Below are 22,293 nucleotides of genomic sequence, written 5' to 3'. Positions count from 1 at the left end.
ATTGTAACAGTTTTCAAAACCAAAGATTCTGAGCTCTTTGAAGAATTCTAATAACTCCCTGACTTGTCCATGTATGCGCTTTTATTTCACTTCAGTTCCCACCCTGGTACATGCAGAGTCCCTTCTTTCTTCTCAGGATTGGTGGACACTGCCACCACTCTTCTGCTGGTGCTGCCAGCCTTAGTCTGGGTCCTGTACCTTGCAGTGGTCCTGACCGTGGACTCACATGGCCTGCCAGGCCTGCAGGCCTGAGCTCCGGCTCTGGCTCTACCTCATCACCTCTGCTCAACTCTCCAATTCTACTTAACTCACAAAACACAACTGCACACCCACAAATGAGAATTTCAGGAGGTGACACCAGAGCATTCAATCAAGCATAGGCTTCTCCTGAAATAGGGGGAGCTTTGTAAGAGAGGCTTGTGTGAACACAAAGTGTCAGGCGCAGGAAGCCAGCCAACCTGGATTCTTGGCTAACATGGAGGGGCTGCCTCCATGTAGGAGGGATGGATGGTCAATGGTAATCTTGGTAAGCAGTAGTGTCACATTTTTTATTGCCTTTAAGTCAGTCCAAATTTAATCAGGGGTCCTTTATACCTGATGTCAGAAATTCAATCTTACATTTGGAGACCCTTCCCATGTGAATAAATGTCCCTAGAATGCTTCCAGGAACAAAACCCAAACTGTACCCCAGTTCAGCACCGTTCATAGGGTGGAGGTGGGGGTCCTGCAGCTTCCCTGCCTTGTGGGGTCTTTGGCTGCTGCAATGAATGCTCAGCAAGTTCCTGACCTCCCTGGGACTGCTGAGCTGTGCTCCCTAGCTCAGGGAGGAGGGCCCACAAAGATAATCTTCTTTCTCCTTTTCCTTTTGACAAAATCCTCAAGAAGCTTAGATTTCCAGGAAGTAGGGAGCTTCTCTTTTCTGCCTGACAACACGGTCATCTCCCAGGCAAGTGTTCTCAGAGAGCTCTCTGTTGGAACAGGCGGTGTTCACAGGTGTGTCAGCAGGCAGTATGGTGGTGGGGATGGGGACCTCAGGCTTAGAAGGGACAAATGCAGAGAGAAAATATACCTTAAAACTCATTCCTTCAATTCAATGAATATGACTGAGCTCTCACTATGTGTCAGGCATTTTTTAGTTTCTAAGAATAAATGAATAAACAAATAAAGTCCTTATGTAGTTGACTTTTTTTTTGTCTGAGAAGATAAGAGTGAACAATTAAGGAAGTAAACTATACCCTGTTGTCATGAAGGATAAGTGTTGTTTAGAAAAACAAAGCAGGGCAAGCATATGGGTGATGTCTTCGGAGGGTTCTTATCTATTACAGGGAGTCCTAAACACATCAATAGTGACATTTAAGCTGAAACCAGGCTGGGGGGAGGGGGGATGGAGATGGAAGAAGAGCATGGCAGGCAGAGCACAGAATGGTGAGCGTGGAACTTGGCTTCCACCAGGCAGCACCAGAGCCCATCAGGATTGAGGATGCGTGAGAGTCAAAGGGAAGGGCCAGACAGTTGGTAGGGACCCAGCTGTGGGCCACTGGCCATTTAGTACTTTGCTTTCTTCTGAAAAGAATTTTTGCAAGTTTGAACACAGCAGCATGGACAGAGTTCTCTGTTAAAAAGATCCTTTGGCTATTACCTCAATAAATCATTCTGCCATGGGAGGCCTTTAAATGTCATTTAACTCCACTGTGCTGTCACGAATTGTCCTTTGGGAACTTTCCTGGGTTTATTTTGGAGGAAGCAGGGATAATGGGAATGTGATCCAGCTGGTACAGAGTGATGGTTAACTTCTTGCTCTTCTACTGGGGAGACATTTCAGATCCTGAGGAATCTCTCTAGATAGCACAGGTCCCTCGGGAAGAGCAAAATGCAGCTGCTCAAAGCCATGCCTGAGTCTTTCTACCACCTTTGTAGACCAGTTTGCTGTTGGAAATGAGAACAGCAATTCTGAGGCACTCTCCTACCATTTCTGGCAGCAAGGAGCCCCCTTTTGAAGAGACCTCGCTATCAGGGTGTCTCCCCTGGAGGAAGTCTGTGCTGATTGGCATTTGGCAAGGCTGAATATTTGACCACTGCCTAATAATGAATAATGATAACAAGGCCTGTTGGTTCTGAAGCTGGTTAGGCAGTGTTGACAGGTTCTGCCCTACTCAGCCCTCATCTGCTCTGCCAGGTCAATCTGGAAAAAACATTTCCCCATGTTCCAGGCTCATTTTATTATGAGAAATGGTCTCTAACTTTGACCATGTTCATGGATGATCTTTGGGAGAGGTCAGAGCTCCTTAGTTTTTCCACTGAAACTAAGATCATTGAGCAATAGGAAAGCAGATCCCTGTGTGTCACCAGTCATATCCCTTGTTAAAATGTTCAGAATTATCTATGATTTATTTCATTTTAAGTGTGGACTCAAGGCTGAAGGTGGAGTATAATAGAGTGACATTCAACAGGCTTCATTTTAAGAATGTGCTTCTCTAATATTCCTGCTGTCTCCCTTCTAAGTCATCCACTGAAACAGTATAGACCCTATAGATAGAGATGTGGGATTTGAGCCTTGGCATGTTCACTTTTCTGCTGCATACATTGTTACACCACCTTTTCATTTAATTGAAGATAGAAGAGGGAGAGAGAGACAGAGAGAGAGACACAGAGAGACAGAGAGAGAGATTAAAACTATCGGAACTTTAAAATGTGAAACACTCTGACAAAATAAAAGAAAAAAAAATATTTGTTACTGCTGTAATTTCACTGAGGGTAGGTGTCTTGCTCTTTTCATTTGGTTGTTTTGCAAGCTTGGCATTATAGAAGAAAAATAGAATGTCAATAAATTCAACTTTGAACATCTATTCAATGAGTTATTTCCTAGTAGGAAGAAAAAAAAAAAAAAATGAACCAGCCTAGGCAGTCTAGAGGGAAACCGTGTAAATGACTTGTAACTAAGAGGATATGACCCTCTGCATAATTCATAATCATTAGTCTAAGTGACACTTCTGCAGTCACTCTGCCAGGGTACTCTAATATGGCGCGGTTGAGACCCAAACAGGCCACTCGGCCGCAGTCTCTCTGTGATCAGGTTTCTCTGAACACAACTCCCTGGAAGGCTATATTTGGGTTACAGAATTTTTTTTTTTTTTTTTTTTAACAGAAGATGCTGGCTCAGCTTCATCATGTGTGCAATTTAAAGGTTGCTCAAGTGATTCTTTAAAACTGCATAAAAGCAATTCTGCTGTGCCTGGGAGACAGTATTGCTATAATGTTCTGTGCATACATCTGCATGATTTCTCAGAGCTAATTCAAATTTAATGCATTGGTAATTCCTTTTCCGTCGAAGCCACCCAGCAGTAATCTGAAGGTTACAGAATGATCTTCCAGCTCAAATAACACTTTCAGACTAGCATAAATGGAGAGGCAGGAATATAATGGACAGAATTAGGCTTGCAATGATACATTCCACCCTCATTACCACTCAGGGTGAAGCTGACCAGAGTTTAGAGTGTTTTTAGAAGGATAATCATAATGGGGTTTTAATAAAACTGAGAGTCAGGCTATAGTAGTCTTTTATCAGAAATTGTATAATAACCAAAATGACAGCATTTTAACAACTTAGAAAATATTTTTCTAACAATCTAAATTACCATTCTCAGGGTAAAATCAGGCTTTGATTAAAGCATTTAGAAGAATTAACTCATAAATCTATAAGGCATCAGAGGCTAATAATTTCGCTTGAATGTCATAAGAATATTGGCATTCAATTAAAGACTGGATTAATAACTAAAAGTAAATTGGAGGATTTAAAAATATTCAATCAACTTTTAAATTTTATTTTAGAGGAAAATTAGAGTTTTACAGAAAAAGTTATGAAGACAGTACAGAGTTCCTATATGTCCCACATAACATTTCCTGGATTATTATTATTGTGTATAATAACTGTGGTACATTTTTATAATAGATTAACTGAAATTTACATGTTATTGTGAATAAGTCTGCATGCTTTCTACAGATTTCCTTGGTTGTCTCCTCCTATTTTCTGTTCTATGCCAGAATCCCATCCAAGATATTACAAAACATTTTATCACATATCCTTAGTCTCCTCTTGCTTGTGACAGTTTCTCAGGTTTTGTTTTTGGTGACCTGGGAAGTTTTGTGGGGCACTGATCAGGCATGTTGTGGACTGTCCCTCAGTTGGGCTTTGTCTGATGTTCTTTTCATGATTTCCTGGGGTTGTGCTTTTTGGAGGACATGTCCTTCTCAGTACGTTCCATCAAGGCTGCACACTATCCTCATGACTTTTCATTCTGGGTGTTCGCCTGGGCCACCTGACTGAGGCAATATTTGTGAGGTTGCATTTCCCCCTTTCATACTCTTTCCATTAGGAACAGGTCACTTTGTCCAGTCCATACTTTAGGAGAAAGGAGTTATGGTCCTCCTCCTTGAGGGCAGAGCATTAACCTGAATTATTTGGAATTCTTTTATACATTCTCCTTCATTTATTTTTCATTTATGTCAATATAGAGTCATGAATGCTTACTTTATACATTTGGTTATAATTTAATACTATTTTAATGCTCAAATTGTTATATATTTGACCATTGGAACATTTTCATTCAACCTCTATGTCCCTTTGGCATATTCCAAACATTGTGGGGTGCTGTCTTCCTTCCTTCCTTCCTTCCTTTCTTTTTCTTAGGTTTTTGGTGTTGAACACTTTGTTACTATAAAAGGTTTCAACCTCGTTTTGAATGTTTACTGCCACCATTTCTCCAAAGAGTCTGGTTCTCTTTATTAGAAAATGGATTTCAAATGCAAGATTTGGGTGGTAGTGTTGCTAGTTGCCACAGGAGTGTTGTTTCCATGTCCTCTCAGGTGACGGAACAAGGAAACGCGTATGTGTGTGTAGTAACTCATGTGTGTTAACATATCTAGAAATATTTGTGCATGTGACCATCTTTATCTAAATTAAGCTGAACATAAGTTCACCCTGAGGCCTCCAAATCTAATTTTCATGGACTATAGTTGACTTTTCCATCACTTATTTGACACTTTTCTCTCTAACAGTAAAACTTGGCTATGGAATGTTTTGCCATTTCTTTTGAGATCAAGGTAACAGTAACTCAAAGTATTTCCTATGTGATTCTGGTCACAGAACATCTTTCTACTTCCTACTTAACTGATTGACATCACCTAGAAGTATTAGGGCAATTAGCTTATTGGTGATTTCAGAAGTGACTTCTTGCCAAGGACCAAATAGGATTATTCTCATTTTAAAATATGATTCACTTAAGGTTTAAAAAAATGTTAAAGAGATTGCATGACGATTTCTTGCTCTGTGGTGATTAAACAAAAGCATTTGGTTTCAAGTGTTACCAACTTAGCCAACTTCACAGGAATAAAATAAGTAAAAACTGTTCTTCCCTGAAACCAAGTATTACTCGTTGGCAGATGTTATCTGTTAGTAAAAGGATTGCAACCAGTAAATGCTGGGGATCAAGGTCCTACTTAATACAAAAACCTGACATCATTTGTGTCACTTACAAATCTGGTATTAATTATTTGATAAGCTTGGGGCTGGTTTTGTAACACAGACGTTTTGTTGTATGAATGGTGAATGTCAAGGATGACTTATTACCCTGAACACATTTAAAAGGAAGGCTAATATGATTTCTTATAGGAGAGAGCCAATGGCAGCTGCACCAGAGTCAATTACAGTGTTGTATGTGTGGCACGGCCTTATTTTTCACAGCCAGAGAAAAGGAGGAATAAGTCACACGAATATTTCCATAGTGATGAGGATTTTGCTTCTCTGATTTTTGGACTGAATCTAGAGAAAGGAAAAGTAAAGAGAAAAGGGAGGATTCTTACTAGAAATCCAAAAGTGGGCCTTCTCAGTGTCCATAATGAATTAATGAAAGGTTTGAGAAGTTTACTATGTGACCCTTCAATAGATTATCAGGTTGATAGGCTATGGAGAGGAATAGCAACATCACTATCATTTAATATAGCTGGATTTTCTATACTAAGAATTTTATAAAGAGAAATATCATAACAGAAGTCATTTGATAGTTTTTTATGTGTGTGTGTGTGTGTGTGTATAAGACATGTTAATCAAAAATAAAAATAAAAATAAAACTTTATGAGCTCGACTGTACAATATGGTGTAAAAGTATTCTTAAATTCCAGGTTAACTTATGGGTACTTATCCCACAATGAGCAATCTTGGAATTAAACAGAAGGTTAGCTGACAGTGCATTGTCTGACTTCAAATGCAGTAGCTTATAAAGGAAGATGGACCTTTTCTGCTCCTAATTGATTTGTTCTCTGAAAATTTGGAATTGTCCATATTTTGTTGACAGTTTACTGAAAATGTTGTTACTGAGAATTCTATTTTGTTCCTAGTAGAGTTACATAATACACGGGTAAAAATGTGCACTGGTTTTTGAGCACAGATACATGTTCTCAGGATGGGCTGGGTAGGGATCCACAAGACAGAGTGTAAATGGAATATACCTAAACACCTCATGAAATATGTAGAATTCAGCCTGCCTCTGAGACCTGGTGTTAGAAATGCAGATGAGTCACATGCACGATTATTAAGTGGCACACCAAGGCTAAAGCCTGCTGTGGATTTTATTACATCTGGTACAGCAGGGCAGAACTACTTAGGTACTTGCAACAGGGACTTCTGAGTCCCTTTGAAAATATTGTTTAGATTTTCTCGATTTCCATTACCACTCAACATAGTGGTGACAAAGGAAGGGCCCGTCACTGCTATAAAATCTGAATGGGATAAGTATTTAAGTACATGAAGCACATACAAGTTAAACCCAACTTTTGATTAAACCCTTGTTTTAAAAATCAGTTCAAGCAATGAGGTTGAGTTAATTAGAGGAAGAAATAAATATTTGTTGAGAAATCGTTGATAACTGGGCTGATTTTGGTGATCTACATGATCACACATGTGTATCTTTCCTTCCAGTGGAAACCCAAACCAGTGTTCCTGGAACTTCCTACGGAAATTAAAGGAGCGGCTCCTCATCTAAATGCTTTTTATTCCCAAAGCCTCAGGATAAACGTGGCTGTTCTGCATATTTATGATACAATAATTAGGAATAGAGGTCAAAATCTTAATAAAAAAGAAAATGACCAAAAAAAATAGAATTTATTCATTTTCTTTTCCATTTTGTCATCCAGGTCTCATCAAGAGTTAAATCAAAGGTGCAAAAAATTTCATTCCTAAGATAATGTCTAAATCTGGGAGTGTGATATAAAACTTTCTTCAAAATCTTTGTCCAAAGTAGCTAGCTAGCCAAATTATGGAAAGATTCTTAATCACACATTTTTAGAAAAAGAATAAGTAAAAAAAAAAACAAGATCTGAAATGTTCACCTATTATATTTGTAAATTGGAAGAGGTTTGATGATGCAGATGGTAAGTTTGGGGTGAAGGAGGACCTTGGAGAATACTGAGTTCAGTGTGTTATGTTGGCATGGAGGAGCCTATAAAGGTTGGTGGACCACCGACTTTCAGAACAACATGCATAATATTATATCTTTATTTAAAAATGTGAAGTATTCAAATCACTTTTTTTCTTAAAGAGAACACAAGAAAATATTAATAGCAATTTGTGTTGGGGAAAGACACAAAAGAAAAGGGCTTTTATTTCTTTCCTATATCTTTTCTATATGACTGTAATAACCCATATATTTTGATGGTCCCATCTAGAAAATTGTCAACAAAAATATTCGACTGATGAGATTATGATTCATTTAAAAATGTTTAATACTTGATATTTAAAATTTTCAACAAATAAGGCCTAAGTTGCCTTCTTAGGTCCATTTGTTCCTACTCCAACCCTCTCCAACTCCTTCGCTTGTTACTTTTAGAATGGATCATATATCTTTATTTCTCTGCACATCATGTTTTTTTTTTCTTCTGGAAATATCTTCCTCCCCCTTTGTCAATTTGGTAAACTCCTCTTTACCATTATATATCACTCAAATATTCTACATCAGTTATGCTATTTTCATTTTCAGTGTTCAAACTACTGCCTGGAAAATGTTGCTTGGCACCAATTTTTTCCCTAAAATGTTCTAAGTATTATGGCACTATTTGAAAATGTGCTTAGTTCTCAAGAGATGAGCTACTTAAAAAATGCTTCTATTGGTAAAGTTTAGTATATAACTTGATTTGTATAATGAACTGGTGATGTTGTGAATTTTAAAGACAGAACAGCAATAGCATTACCTTATAGAGCCATGCAGCTATGTTTGTAACCCTGTTCATTTTCCTTCAAGTACAATTTCTCTTACTGTTCTTCATGCACATTGAACATACTGGCAAGAGCTTAGAAGTTTAAAATTTTCTTTTTTATTTATTTTTGTTTTCTTTCTTTCTTTTTTTTTTTCCACCTGCAGAGGAGAGCATGGCAGCCTGCTAAGAGAAGAAATCAAGTGCACTGCATGAAAAATATGCATCATTGTCCTGCGTAGATTGGTTTAGTTGCCCTGTCCTTATCAGCTCTGTCCCTTGACAATCACCTTCACACTCAGCTGCACATCATAGCTTGTTTACATGTTGCAGTGATGTTTACTCCCTAAGTTTATTTGATGTTGGTCATTGGAAAACATTATCATTTAAATTGGTTCCTGTAACTAATGAGCATATGTTTCATATGTGTTTCACAGGAATGAACCCGTGGAAAAATCAGTGTGTGAAGACTGTTTCTGTGCAGTCATTCTAGCCAGGGTGTAATGCCAAATTTTAAACTGTCTGGATGCCAAGGAAGAGATCTGCTGTGGCTGAGACGATATGCAGAATTTCGTGAAGATGACAGGAAAACTAAAACCAAAGCTGTGATAATTAGAAGCTAAGTTAAGAGAAATTTTGAGTGTAAAAAGCTTAAAACTTGCTTCGGGACATTTTGAATGTATTGAATGAAATAATTATTCCCTTCAGACTTGCTGGAGGGAGATTGCAAGAATGTCAGATTCCTCTCTACTTCTAGAGATGGCTGTCCTGGGTTACACGGAAAATGTGCAGAATGTACTAATCGGTAGTGATACTGTGGAGTGTGATGTGTGGTACCCAGATCCATCTGATTTGCACGTCCCTTTAACTTTCAGAGTGTGAAATAAGTCCACTGGACCCAAAGCAGAAAGAGAAGGGTAATTGGGAACAAGATGCAGAATCTGAAACAAAATTCTGTAGAAACAGAAAAACAACCATTGAAGCGAAAGTCGCATCCTTTCAATGCTATTCTGTGCTGTGAATCCCCTTGTTTTCCTGGTGAGTCACATGTTTGTTCAGGCTCAGCTCCATGTCTTGTATAAGGGTGACTTGATCCTGATGAGTGGTGGACAAGTAAGGAGGGCCTGGTCTATCAGATCCTGCTTTCTCTCAGTCATAGTTCTTGGCTCTGGGATGGTGTGACCCAGTCAGAGCCAATGAAATGTGTGTTCTTTGGTAGGGACTGCTGAAAGAAATGTGTACCCATTTTCCCAGTCCTGAATCTGGGACTGTACAGCTCTGACAGTCAACAGGGACAAGAGCTGGGCATCCAGAGAAAGACCAGATCCTCTGGCATTTTGTTTGAAACCCAGTACTTCTTAATAACATGACCCAACAACTTGCCATTTTTACATTGGGTTTTCTAATACATGAAATAGAAAGGATTCTGATGTATGATATGATCATTAGATTATTTCATTTACAAGTATACATAATTGAAATTTTATGAAAATATTGAACCAGATACTTAATAAAGTTCTTTCTTCTTGTAAGAACAGCTGAACCTAGAAACCAATCCTTCCATAATGTCAAAAAAGTATCAAGGGAGAGTTTAAACCTTGGCTACAAATCATATGTCAGGCATCACCCCAAATTTCTTATCACCTTTTCCAGCTCTTGATATTATTTCCATTACCTGTTCATATACATTTTAAATATCACTTGTAATCTTTTATAATGGGAGACCATTTTTTATTGTATAATGAAACAGCAAAACTTGCTACATTAAAACATTAATAAGTTTTAACTTGAGAGCTGGATTTTCAGAAATAGCTTTGAAATGTCACTGTATAAGAATGGCTTAGCTAGATCTAGAAATGTCTTTGAAGGAGACAAGCACATTTATGCTTGTAAAACATTGTGTATAAAAATAAAAAAGAAGAAACAAATTAAATGCCCATTGGTGACAGAATTGATACATACTGGTATATATATATATAAAAGGAAATATTACTCTACTAAGAAAACAGATGAAATGGCTTTATGTAACGAGATGACTAAATCTTTGAAATAATGATGAATGAATAAACAAATCAAGGTAGACTATTTATGTACCATTTTTAGAAGACTCAGAAATCTATGCAATAAACTGTATTTAAACATCAAGAAAATGATAAAGCCAAATTCAGGATGGTGTTTAAATCTAACAGTTAACACATTGTTTGTTGACATGCATACAATTGTGTATGTTGTGTTTGAAAATCCATGGGAAAAAATTCATTCCTTCATTCAAAATATAATAGAATCCAAGATTTAATTTGAGTAGAAATGGAAAATTTCTCAAATTCAGGAGTGCGTCCAACATCTCAAGTATTTCCCTTCCCTCACCCCACTTTTTGCAATGCCAGGGGTCAAACCCAGAGTCTTAGGCCAGCACTCCATCACTGAGCTGTACCCCAGCTCCACTTTCCCATTTTTTAATACACATCAAAAATTTAGTACCACCTTTTCTTTCTAAAATTTGTTTGACCTCTGGTTTGACAGGTATAGTCTTTCCGCCCTCATTTTCTTTAGAAAGCATTGTTTTCTTAAGGAGGTTATTATGGAGGTAAGAACAATGAATCTAAACTGACCAGACCAAAGATGCAATAAATGCTGTACTGCTTATTGGTTATATAATTTCACAGAAGTTACTTAGCTTCTACAAATTTTGCTTAGATCATCTTTAAACTGAGCTCAAGTAGAGTACCTACCTTGCTGAGTTGTGAAGATTAAATGAGACAAGTGCCTATAATAAAAACAAATGTCTATAATAAACTTGGTCACAGGCCTGGCAGCTAGTAAACATTCAGGAGATGGTAATTATTATAATTATTACATCAGTAAGTGTTCACAAGGAAAAGCTGATGAAAAATTATTCTTGACTATCCAAAAAAAAAATAAAACTCCTGATTTCTTTGGATATATATTTGTACTAGAAAGTACAAAAAGAGTATCAATCACCAGCATTGCAGGGTTTCCTCTCTCAGTTTACATTGCCAACCCTGGAAGTCAGTTGAACTTCCAGGGAAAGAAGGATGTTTGATGAATCTAGTAACAAATCTACACTTGGTTTTCATGATTCATGACATATGGGAACTTAAACAAATAAACAAACAAAAATTACTTGTAACAACAGAACTCTGTGGAACTAAGAAATTCTAGGCTAGCCCTTGGTGTCTACTGTATGCAAGTATTAATAAACAAAACCTGTGAAATTTGTAAACATAGAATGCATGTATATACAAGGGTCTGTCTTACCCATAGCACCACGGCACACATTACACTATCTACATCAGCAAATAGTTCATAAAGTGAGTATATTAAAATAGTTCAGTAGTCAAACAATGACACACTAATGTTATAATGGCCCAAGACATGAAAAATGATAGATTGCAACAATTTAACAATACCCCATACTTGGAGAAATTTATTCTTAATTGGGCATCACAGTAAATAGAAAAACATGTCCCATACAATCTGATATTTTTATTCCAGTTTCAAAAATATGCAAATAGAAATTTGGTTCATTAATACTAGCAAAAATTTGCCACTTTTCTTACCAAATATAGATGTTTTCTGTGTGCTTTAAACACATTGTGTTTTTCAATGAATAACTGTGAGTTATCTCAAATTTGCCTCAGGGAAAAATGTTACCATTGAACACAGTTATATTCAGTTAAAGTTGTAACTAAATGATTTTTTCTCCTTCCTGCTATACCCCTGACTTCTCGTCACCTGAAAGTCATGAATATACATACATTTATAAATATATATACATATATAAACATATTTTATATATTTAAATATATAATATTTATATATAAACATATATTCATAATATTATATATAATATATAACATATTATAAATTAATATATAATATAAATAACATGTGTTATATATAAATTATATATTATATAAATTATATATATATTTATATATTTTATATATTTAAATATATAATATGAGACATATGTTACACATAAAAGTTTTATAAAAATCCAATGCATAGTCCTGCACAGTGTTGTTTCTGTGATAGTATAATATAATAATTTCTTGTACATACACCAAATAATGTATTGGGTATTTTACTAAGTTGCCATCAAATTGGCACTTTAAAGTTGCCCACAAGAGAGAAACAGTGAACCAAATTTGTAAGCGGTTCTGTCAGTGAGTGTCCTGGGCAGAAGTGGCATTTGTATGAAGTTTCCTGCCAAAGTCTTCTGAGTATTGACCTCACTTCTAACTCAGCACTGGAAAAAGAGACTTGTGATCTCCCATGATTGTTGGTTCAGGTCTTAAGGTCATAGACTCTTTGTTATGGTTTAGAATTGAGGTGTCCCCTAAAAGTTCATGTGTGAAGCAATGAAAGAATGTTCACAGGTAAAATGATCAGGGTTAAGAGAGCCTTAACCTAATCAGTTTTTTAATCCACTGATAGGGATTAACTTAGTGGTTACAATGGTCAGGTAGGGTGTGTTGGATGAAGCAGGAATATGGGAACACGCTTTTTAGGTTTATATTTTGTTCTTGGTGAGTGAAGCTCTCTATCTGCTTCCTGTTGCCATTCTTGAACTGCTTTCCTCCTCCACGTCTTTCAACCATGATGTTCTGCCTTACCTTGGACCCATAGCTCTGGAGTCAGTTGACCCCAGATGGAACCTCTAAAACCATGAATCAAATAAACTTTTCCTCCTCTGCCTTGTTTGTCACAGGGATGAACTGAAACTGACTAAAATGTTCTTACATATTCACATCACCAACATATAGTCATGCCAGGCAGTAGTCAGCAAATATTTACTATTTTCTAAAATGGACAGACAAAAAGAAAGCATTAAGAGCAAAACAGTGTTATAGATTATTAGGCTTATTTTAAATTAAAACCCATTCTATGCAGATACTTAGGGACAGAAGATGACATAGAACAGAGGGATCATGTGGGAAGAGTTGCATTCCATGCTTTACTGGGTGCTTGGTGAACTCTGGACATGGTGCTAGTTACACATGCGTGCACAATGTGTCCAAATTATATACACGTGGGGTTTGCTCTGTGCCAGGAAGACCTATTTTCAGTTTTGACGAGTAGCAAAACAAAAATTCATTTGATCTTTCCCAAGGGTAATTATAAATGAAACTGAAGTACCTCTGAAGTTCAGGACAGTTCACCAGAACTTTTCTTTGTTTGCTGTGTTTTCTATTTCTTTTTGACTTTCTTGAGTTCACGAGGGTTTCATTCCAAATAGATTCATTGATGTAACAAATGAGGTTTTATTTTAATTTCCAACTGGATAAATCAGAGTGTGATATTAGTTTGGGAGGGAGATTTTAGTGTGATTTACAGTGTGAAATCTTCCTCAAAGAGGATCATGAAAGTGGGGTTGTCAGATGATCAATTCGGGATGAAGTTGTAGTTTTAACTTTCGGGTGTCTAGTGAAAAAATAAGTTTGTCTTTCCCATTTTCATAAACTGCATGGAAGTCTTGTTTTCTTTATGACTTTTAAAACTTTTTTTGTTCTTTATGGTTATACATGACAGTAGAATATATTTCGATATATTTATACAACCTTGGATTATATCTTAATCTAATTAGGATTTGTGATGTACATGATGGTGAGATTCACTGTGGTGTATTTATATATGTACCTGGGAAAGTTATGTCATTCATTCCAGTGTTTTCCTTATTTCTATCCCCCTGCCTTCCCATCATTCCCTTTTGTCTAATCCACTAAACTTCTATTCTTCCACTCTCCCCCTTATTATGGGTTGGCATTCACATGTCAGAGACAATTGTTGACCTGTGGTTTTTTGGGATTGGTTTATTTTACTTAGCATGATAGTCTCCAGATCCATTCATTTACTGGAGAGGGTCATAAAGTCATTCTTCTTTTTTTTCTGAATAATATTCCATTATGTATATATTCCATAATTTCTTTATCTATTCATCTGTTGATGGGCTTCTAGATTGATTTTATAACTTAGCTATTGAGAATTGTGCTGCAATAACTTTGATATATATATGACTTTTTTGACTGCCACAATGGCAATAAATGACCATTTGCGTGATTCTTTCTAATATCACTGACATTTTGAGCTTTAGCTATGGGTTATCTCATAGAATTTGGAAACAATCTAAAGCAATCTCAATGTATATATGTGTGCACATGTGTGTTGGTGCGTGTGTGTATGTCTGAGCATGTGGCTGTGTGTGTCTGTACATACACATGTGAAGTGATTAACATTCTGAGTAGATAGGAATTATACTGTTTGATATTCTGTTTTCACTATATAAATCCCATTCAAGACAATAGGGAAAACTTCACTAATTCGAAGAACATTGATCATACACTATCTGGATAATTTTGAGTCATTGATGTTTTCATTAAAAAAACAGTAGCACATCTATTTGACTAGGGAATCAAAACTATTTAGAATTGTGAACCATTTTGATGAGATCCATATTGGATTAATGAGGTTTTTCTGTTTGTTTCCCTAAAGGACAAAATTGAGTGGAAAAATATTGTTCACATCCAACATAACTTGGTCTTCTTCCTCCAATTTCAACCATGTTAGTTTGATTTCTAGTTTCCTCTCCTCCTAAGATGAGGTCTGCGAAAACATATATATATATATATATATATTATATATATCTTCAAATAATGGGATATATATATATATATATATACACACACACAGGACATACTATATATATAGATATATAGTACAGGACACTTTAAGAACAGTGTCTTCACACTCTGATGTCTAAACGGGAATCCTGAAAAGTTCTATATAATTGAGTCTCAGTAAAATGATAGAATTGCAAATGCGTAATTTACTTTTGTGAGCCAGGTGATCACAAGCTTAAAAGTTTATAGGTCTTTTATTTCCTTCTAGATCATGGGTAGACTACACATTGACCATACTAGAATTTTTAGAGGAATTTCTTGTCTTTTTATGAACAGGACCACCCTATGAATGTTCAGCTATTTTCTGACAGCAGCAGCAAAGGGATCATTCAGCTGTTGCCTAGGGTACCAACACATAGGCTCTGCTGAGTTACTATAAATTTTGGATTCCAGAACATTTGAGGTTATTGGGATAAATAATGTACTTCTCCACACTTAGTGTTTATCTTGCCTTGACATGATCTGTGATAAATTCCTCTCAGGAGTATAAGGTGCTTTTTAAATGGGTTCCAAATTTTCCGTTGCATCCGTGTGAATTATGTACGAGTCCTAAGGCTAGAAATGAAAGCAAGTGTTCTTTCTCAAATGTCAAACTTGGTTAGCTATTTTGCTTTTGTTGCTTCTCATTGACAAAGACACTGAAGATCCAGGAGCTGAGTCACCTACCTGAAGTCACCCAGCAGAGAAGTAAAATCAAAATTCAAGTCAGATTCATTAGTGTTGTCCCCCCGCCCCCCGCATTATCTCTGCTGGGATTTGGGGAATATGATAAAATCTCAGTATGAAGAAGTAGTATAGAAAAATGAGTCTACGTGAGGGTAGACTGCTCATAATTGGTAGCATGCTGAGAAAAGGTATTTTTGTAATTTAGAAATGAAGGAGGTACCTGAGATCTAGACTAATGCTAAGTGGAATTCTTAATAAGAAAAAAATTTCCTTTTACTCAGAGAACTGGTTCTGAATCAGTCATTAAAGATGTCAGTATACAAATAAACTGTTCTATATGCTGCAAACCACAGCAGTAATATTCTTTAACAAACTAGGAATGATTGTGTGATTTTTCTTCCCTTCTTCTACCTCTGGGAAAACTTTTTGTGTTGTAGGGTGTGCTTTATACTACAAAGTAGCCATTCTCCTCTGTCACTCTCTTTTACACACACACACACACACACACACACACACGCACACATTGTTGGACTTCACTTTCATAAAATGTCCTTGAATATACCTGGAAAGCAAACAACACAGGTAGCAGGAGAATGAGGACACCAAGAAGGCACAGAATCAGCCAGGAAGCTCAGTAACATAAATATGAGAGGAACGATAGGTGGAGAAACACTTGATAAGTTTTAAATTATTATTATAGGGTATGAGAAATTTATACAAACCTGGACCTTTAAATAAATAACAGGTAGTATTCTTTCTTATCCCAGATTTGTTTGAAAAAATATCTACAAAATAAACAGAAATTGCATAAATCCCACCACTCAGAAAAGATTGCTAAGATTGTGATGTATCTTGGACATTTACCACATCATTAAAAGACCTAAGAAAAATCTGGGTAAGAACCCACATAGTATTTCTGTAGGTTCTGTCCATAGGCTACTTGTTCCTTCCCATCTTACCTTTCCCTCTTCTCAGCATCAGAAAAAACATTTAATGGAGGCATGAGAGCAGCTTTTGCCCTCTATTGAGTGCTAATCTCTGGAGACCAAACCCAGTGCTTTCACAAGGTCAGTTCATGTGAAGACCCAAGGTAATAATGAATGCTGCACCCCCTCTTAGTAATTTCACATTGCACCCCCGGAGTTGCAGCTTTGGTGGTTCATCATTTACCCTGACTCATTTTTGAAGGTACTGTCACAATGGTAGATGTTCAGGGACTGACCTCAGGACTGGCCCTGGGTACAGAATGGTGTTGTTCAGTTCACATCCTTTTCTTACCTTCTGGGGAGACTGGAAAGCTTGTGCCAAGCTGAAATGCTAAATTTGTATTTAATGACATTTAATCTTTTATTAAAATGTAACTCTGTAACTGAAAAGCATAGGAAATGCAGCGAAGTACAAAAGTATTATTAGACATTCAAACACATTTACTGTCAAACACATTGGATTTTTCACTTGCATTATTCCCAATGCTACAAAAATACCCATCCATTATCCAACATTTGTTCATTTTTTTTATAACTACAATACCAAACAAACTCCCATATAAACTAGTGTTCCTGTCTGCATTATCTTACTCAAAATGCATTTTCATACATTAAGAAAAAAATAAAGCTATTCTGCTGCAGGACAATATTCCATTTCCCAATTCCAGGTTTTCTTGGAAGTTGGACTTTAATCTTTTAGCTTGTTACTTTAATTTATATGTTTGCATAAGTTGTTTCAATCACTGAATTCAAATATCAAAATAATATTAAAAAACGGCTTTACGTTCCCACCTTTTCCTGGTCTAGTTTTATTTTACTTATCTATACTCTATAGACAATCTCATTTTAATTAAATTCTTGTGTTATAGTCCATTGTTATTAAAAGAATGCAACTTTAGTTTTGTTCTCTTTATATATTTTTATCCAGAGACGGTATTTTTATATGAGTGTATACATGTATAATAGACTAATATTATATTGATAAAAAAATATTTTATGGGGATATTATACACATATGGATGCTATTATATAAGGAAGCTTTAAGTTAGGCATCTTTACAAAGACATCAATATCAATATTAGATTCGTTCTGTCAAAGTACCATTATATATAGTCATGTGATCTATATGTAATTCTGTTTATTAAAAATGTCTTTACATGTATGTATATATATTTATATCAATTGCTTTATCTGAATATCTTTCTATAACAGTACAAATTTATTCATTTTTTTTTAATCCACAGGAAATGAGATCTACCATAGTTTAATCAGTGCCCTGCTGTTGGATGCTTGAAACTTTCATATTCTTTTGTATGACAAAGTATAGTACTAAGAATAAGTAGTTTCATAGTCATTTTTTGTGTGTATGCACAGTTACATATGTAGACTCAGTTTCCAGAGGTGAGATTACTGAGTTAAGGACAAATTGCCTTGGTGTTAGACTGAAGAGTGTCCCCTCCAAGATGTCTACAGCCTCATTCCTGGAACCTGTGAAGATGTCACACTGCACTGCAGAGGATGCTTTGAAGACGTGAGGAAGATTCAGAATCTTGAGAGGGGAGGTTGTTTTGAATTACCTGAATTACTCACATGAGTGTTTGTGGAAGAAGGATGAGGAACACTGGGTAATGCAGATGTGATTTGAGAAGAACTTGACCCACCATTACTGTCTTAGAAGATAGAAGATGAGAATCAGGAAACAAGAAGGTCTCTGGAAACTGTCTCTGGACAGTGACCCTCAATTGACAACCACAAAAATTCGAAATGTATTCTCCCATAGTCTCCAGTGAAGAAGGTAGCTCTACCTTTAACCCAGTGAGACTCATGTTGGACATCTGTTCTACAAAACTATGAGGTACTAAATTTATTTTGTTTTAAGCCTCTAAAGTTATGGTCACTGGCTTCTGCAGCAATAGAAAACTAATATAGGATGTGGGCTATTTAATACTCTAATCAGCAATCCATGAGATTGTTTCCCTATATCTTCACAAACAGAGCATACTGGCAGACCAAGACTTTTGCCAACCTAATTGGAGAGAGAGAGTGTGTCAGAGTGATTTTAATTTGCATTTCTCTTGTTATGAATGAGGTTAAACATCTTTACATTTATGTTTATTTATATAAAGTGAATGTGCATGTTTGCTTGCTCTTATTTCTATTGGATTATTAATAGTTCCTAATGAAGTTCTTTACATATTCAGAAGATGAGGGCTTTTTACAATGTGATAGGAATTGCATCAATTTTCCTTAAATCATTCATTTTCCAGGGGAATTTGAAGAACCTTGGCCTCTTCATTATTTTCTCTAGTTTCTATGAATTTTTCATCAGATTGTTATGAGTCTCTGGATAACACAAACTAAAACACCACCAAGAGAACACATATGTGAGGGAAGAAATTTTCCAAAAGAACTTCAGAGTCAACTCTTGGCGTTTTTCACCTCTTCACCTTCAGTTGGAATCACTGTTCCGTGGCTCCTTCCTAAGACCCAGACCTCAGGTCCAGGAGTAGCTCAGAATTCGAGAGTTGGGTACCGCTAAGAAACAAGGACTGCATTATAAGACCATGATTGCAGCAACTAGAGCATTTTGTAGCACATTCTTCAATTAAAAATTATATTCTTAGACTTAAAGCTGTCTGAGAACCAAGGCAGTAACACTCGGCACTTCGTGTCAGCAGAGGCATGGTGTTATTATTCACAGTGAAATGCTGACAGGCCCTTCTCTTCAGTGACACCAGCGAGCACAGGTTATAATTACCCTTGTTACATCATTGCTTTTCCCTGCTATGGGCACAGCAAGCAGCTCTTGCTTGGGAGACAGATTTGTGTTTATAGCCAAAGAGTTGTTCCTTTTTAATTCAACCCAGGTTTGCTGACTGCTAGGAGGGGGCAGGGAAGAAAAACTGTTATAATTAGAGTATCATGAGGAGAAACAATAAACACTTAAACGATGAGGAGGCGATCATCATCCAGTCTGAAACAGAAGATCAGGGTTTAAGCCAGGCATTTCTGACAAGGATATCAGTAGTAGGTTCATTAACTGCCCTCACTGCTTTCAGAATATTTTAAATGTGGCAATTTACATTAAAATGGATTTAGTGACACCATCTTCTCATTACTGTCAGTTTACATTTGGGTTCATAAACTATAATTGTAAATAAAATATGCTTTTCATTACAATGTCTATTTAGGAGAATATGGTAGGAAATTAGAGGCATAATCATGATTTAAATTATTAATTCAGTGATATTTTTCAGGTGCCGTATGTACATACTTCACTGTGCATAATGAGTATGCACACGGTGGTTGAATTAGGTCTAGATCTTTGTGCTCTGCCTCCCATTCTCTTTCCTATCTTGCTTTGTGTTTGCTTCTTGACCTCTTCACAGTGAGACGTGTTAAAGGGGAGGTTTCTCAAACAGGCAGCCTGCTATTATCTATGCCATTATTTTCATCTCATTTCTCCTACTGAGTTTCAAAGGGACCCCTGATAAATGGCATCCCCTTTCCTTCCTCTTGTTCTGAATATGTTGAGAAATAAGAAGTAACAAAAAATAGGAAATCCAAATATTGACCTTATGGCCAGAGAATAAGTTGAAGGATGTTACTTAATCTGTGGGACATGGAATGCAGAGTGGGAGATTTTTGGTTTGTCATGATCAAAAGGGGCAGAGCAGGCTTCTCCCTCCAGTGGAGTGAATAACGACTGTCCAAAAATATCAGGTTCTGATTGCTGGAACCTCTGTTATTTTATCTGGCAAAGTCTTTGCAAGTATGATTAAATTAAGGATATCATGATGAGATTTTCCTGGATTAACAAGGTGGACCTTAAATAACTTTAGAAAAGTCTGGCATTTGCTGATAACTGGATGGAATTAGAGAATATCATGCTAAACCAAATAAGCCAGTCCCACAAAACTAAAGGTTGAATGTTTTCTCTGATATGCTGATGCTAATTCACAAAAAGTGGGGCAGTGCTAGGGCAGAATAGAGTTACTTTAGATTAGGTAGGGGAGTGAAGGAGAGAAAGGGGAATGGGGGTAGGAAGGATAGTAGAGTGAAATGACATTATTACCTCGTGTACATATGTGACTGCATGACTCATGTGATCCTACAACATGTACAACCAGAAAAATGAGAATTATACTCCATTTATGTAGGACTTATCAAAACACATAAATGCATTCCACTGTCATGTATAACTAATTAGAACAAATTTAAAAAAATAAAAAAAGAAATGTCTTTGGAAGAAAGAGACTGATGAAGAGCCTGGACAGATAGGCGACAAAAGGCAATGTGACCGTACAGGCAGAGATTGTGGTGGTGCAGCCCCATGAGCCAAGGAATGCCAGCAAACCAGCAGCTCGGAGAGGCAAGGGGCAGATTCTTCTCCAGAACCTCTGCAGGTACTATGACCATATTGACCCATTGATTTCATTACAGTGAAACTGAATTTGAACTCTGGCCTCCAGAACTGCTAGAGAGTATGTTTTTGTTGTTTTAAGCTTCTAAATTTGAGGTGATTTATTATTACAACAACCTGAAGAAACTAATGTCCTCCTTGACCATTTCTGGTTGACAGGCCCAGGAGTTGCTGAGGATGAATGCTGTCATGAAGAAGAAGAGCTGAGAGGAATATTCATGCTCTGTTTGTGTTTCCAGATGTGCTATGCAGGTGCATCTGTACACTTTTTGTGGAACAGAGTGGTTAAAGAAAAGGGAGGAGGACAGGGATGTGTTCAGGGTAAATCCTTCCTCGAAGAGCCTCCTCTTTTCCCTTGATTCATGCGACTTCTTAAATTCTAACAATTGCAGTGTTGAAATAATTTGGGGGATTTAAATATTAGGTGGTGCATGTCTGTAATCCCAGTAACTCTGTAGGTTGAGGAAGGAGGATTGTACAATAAAGGCTGACCACAGCAATTTAGTGAGACCCTGTCTTAAAATAAAAAACAAAAATGCTGGGGATATAGCTCAGTGGTAAAGTTCCCCTGGGTTGAGGACCAATAATAGATGGAAATATGGTCATTGCTAAATCTAAATAAAGACTGCAGTTGAAATTAATTTCTGTATCAGAAAACTGATGGCCAAGATTGACATTAAGTTAGTACAAGAACAGAAGTCATCCATGAAGTTGAAATTCACTTGTTTCTTTCCTCATAACCACTGTACATGTTGAGTGATTAAGGAAGAATTGTTATCTTTTTTTTTGTTTGTTTAAAGAAAGAAATCACCTTATAGCAAAATTATTAAATTCTCTGCTCATGTTTATCAAACAAAATGGTGTTACCTACTGTAATGAGCCTCATTTTTTTCTATTTAAAAATATTTCCCATCAATATTAAAGAATCATGCAGAGAAACTACTATATTTATCTACTTGAAATTTCCTCTTTTTAAATATTTTACCATGGCTTAAAAAACTGGCAAACCAGGGAAAGGCTTGTAAAACAATCCAATGATGTGTAATAAAAGGAAAGTACCACCTACCGACCTTGCTTCAAAGGAACATGATTCATGCAGCATAAATGTTCATTCATTATTTGTGATCTCCTCTTTCACATGGCCTTCCTAATAGAATGTGTTAAGTATTATTTCCTGTAATAGATCTAAGTAGGCTAATGTTTATTCAACAGTATTTATTAAATGCCCACTGTATGCAAAGCATTAGTCAATGAAAAAAAAAAAAAAAAA

At 36.5% G+C, this 22,293-nt stretch overlaps 1 long non-coding RNA gene across 1 annotated transcript; it reads left to right on the top strand.

The window, feature by feature from the left end:
• Window positions 1-8,686: 8,686 nt before the first annotated feature.
• Window positions 8,687-21,377, top strand: LOC124986549 (uncharacterized). The gene is made up of 3 exons (XR_007109035.1): window positions 8,687-9,282; window positions 17,845-18,455; window positions 21,183-21,377. It is a non-coding gene; the product is annotated as an uncharacterized LOC124986549 (long non-coding RNA).
• Window positions 21,378-22,293: the final 916 nt, after the last annotated feature.

The sequence above is a fragment of the Sciurus carolinensis genome, chromosome 6, assembly GCF_902686445.1.
Source record: "Sciurus carolinensis chromosome 6, mSciCar1.2, whole genome shotgun sequence".
NCBI classification, from domain to species: domain Eukaryota; kingdom Metazoa; phylum Chordata; class Mammalia; order Rodentia; family Sciuridae; genus Sciurus; species Sciurus carolinensis.
The sequence above is the reverse complement of the archived record's forward strand: the minus strand, read 5'-3'. Positions and strand labels throughout refer to the sequence as shown.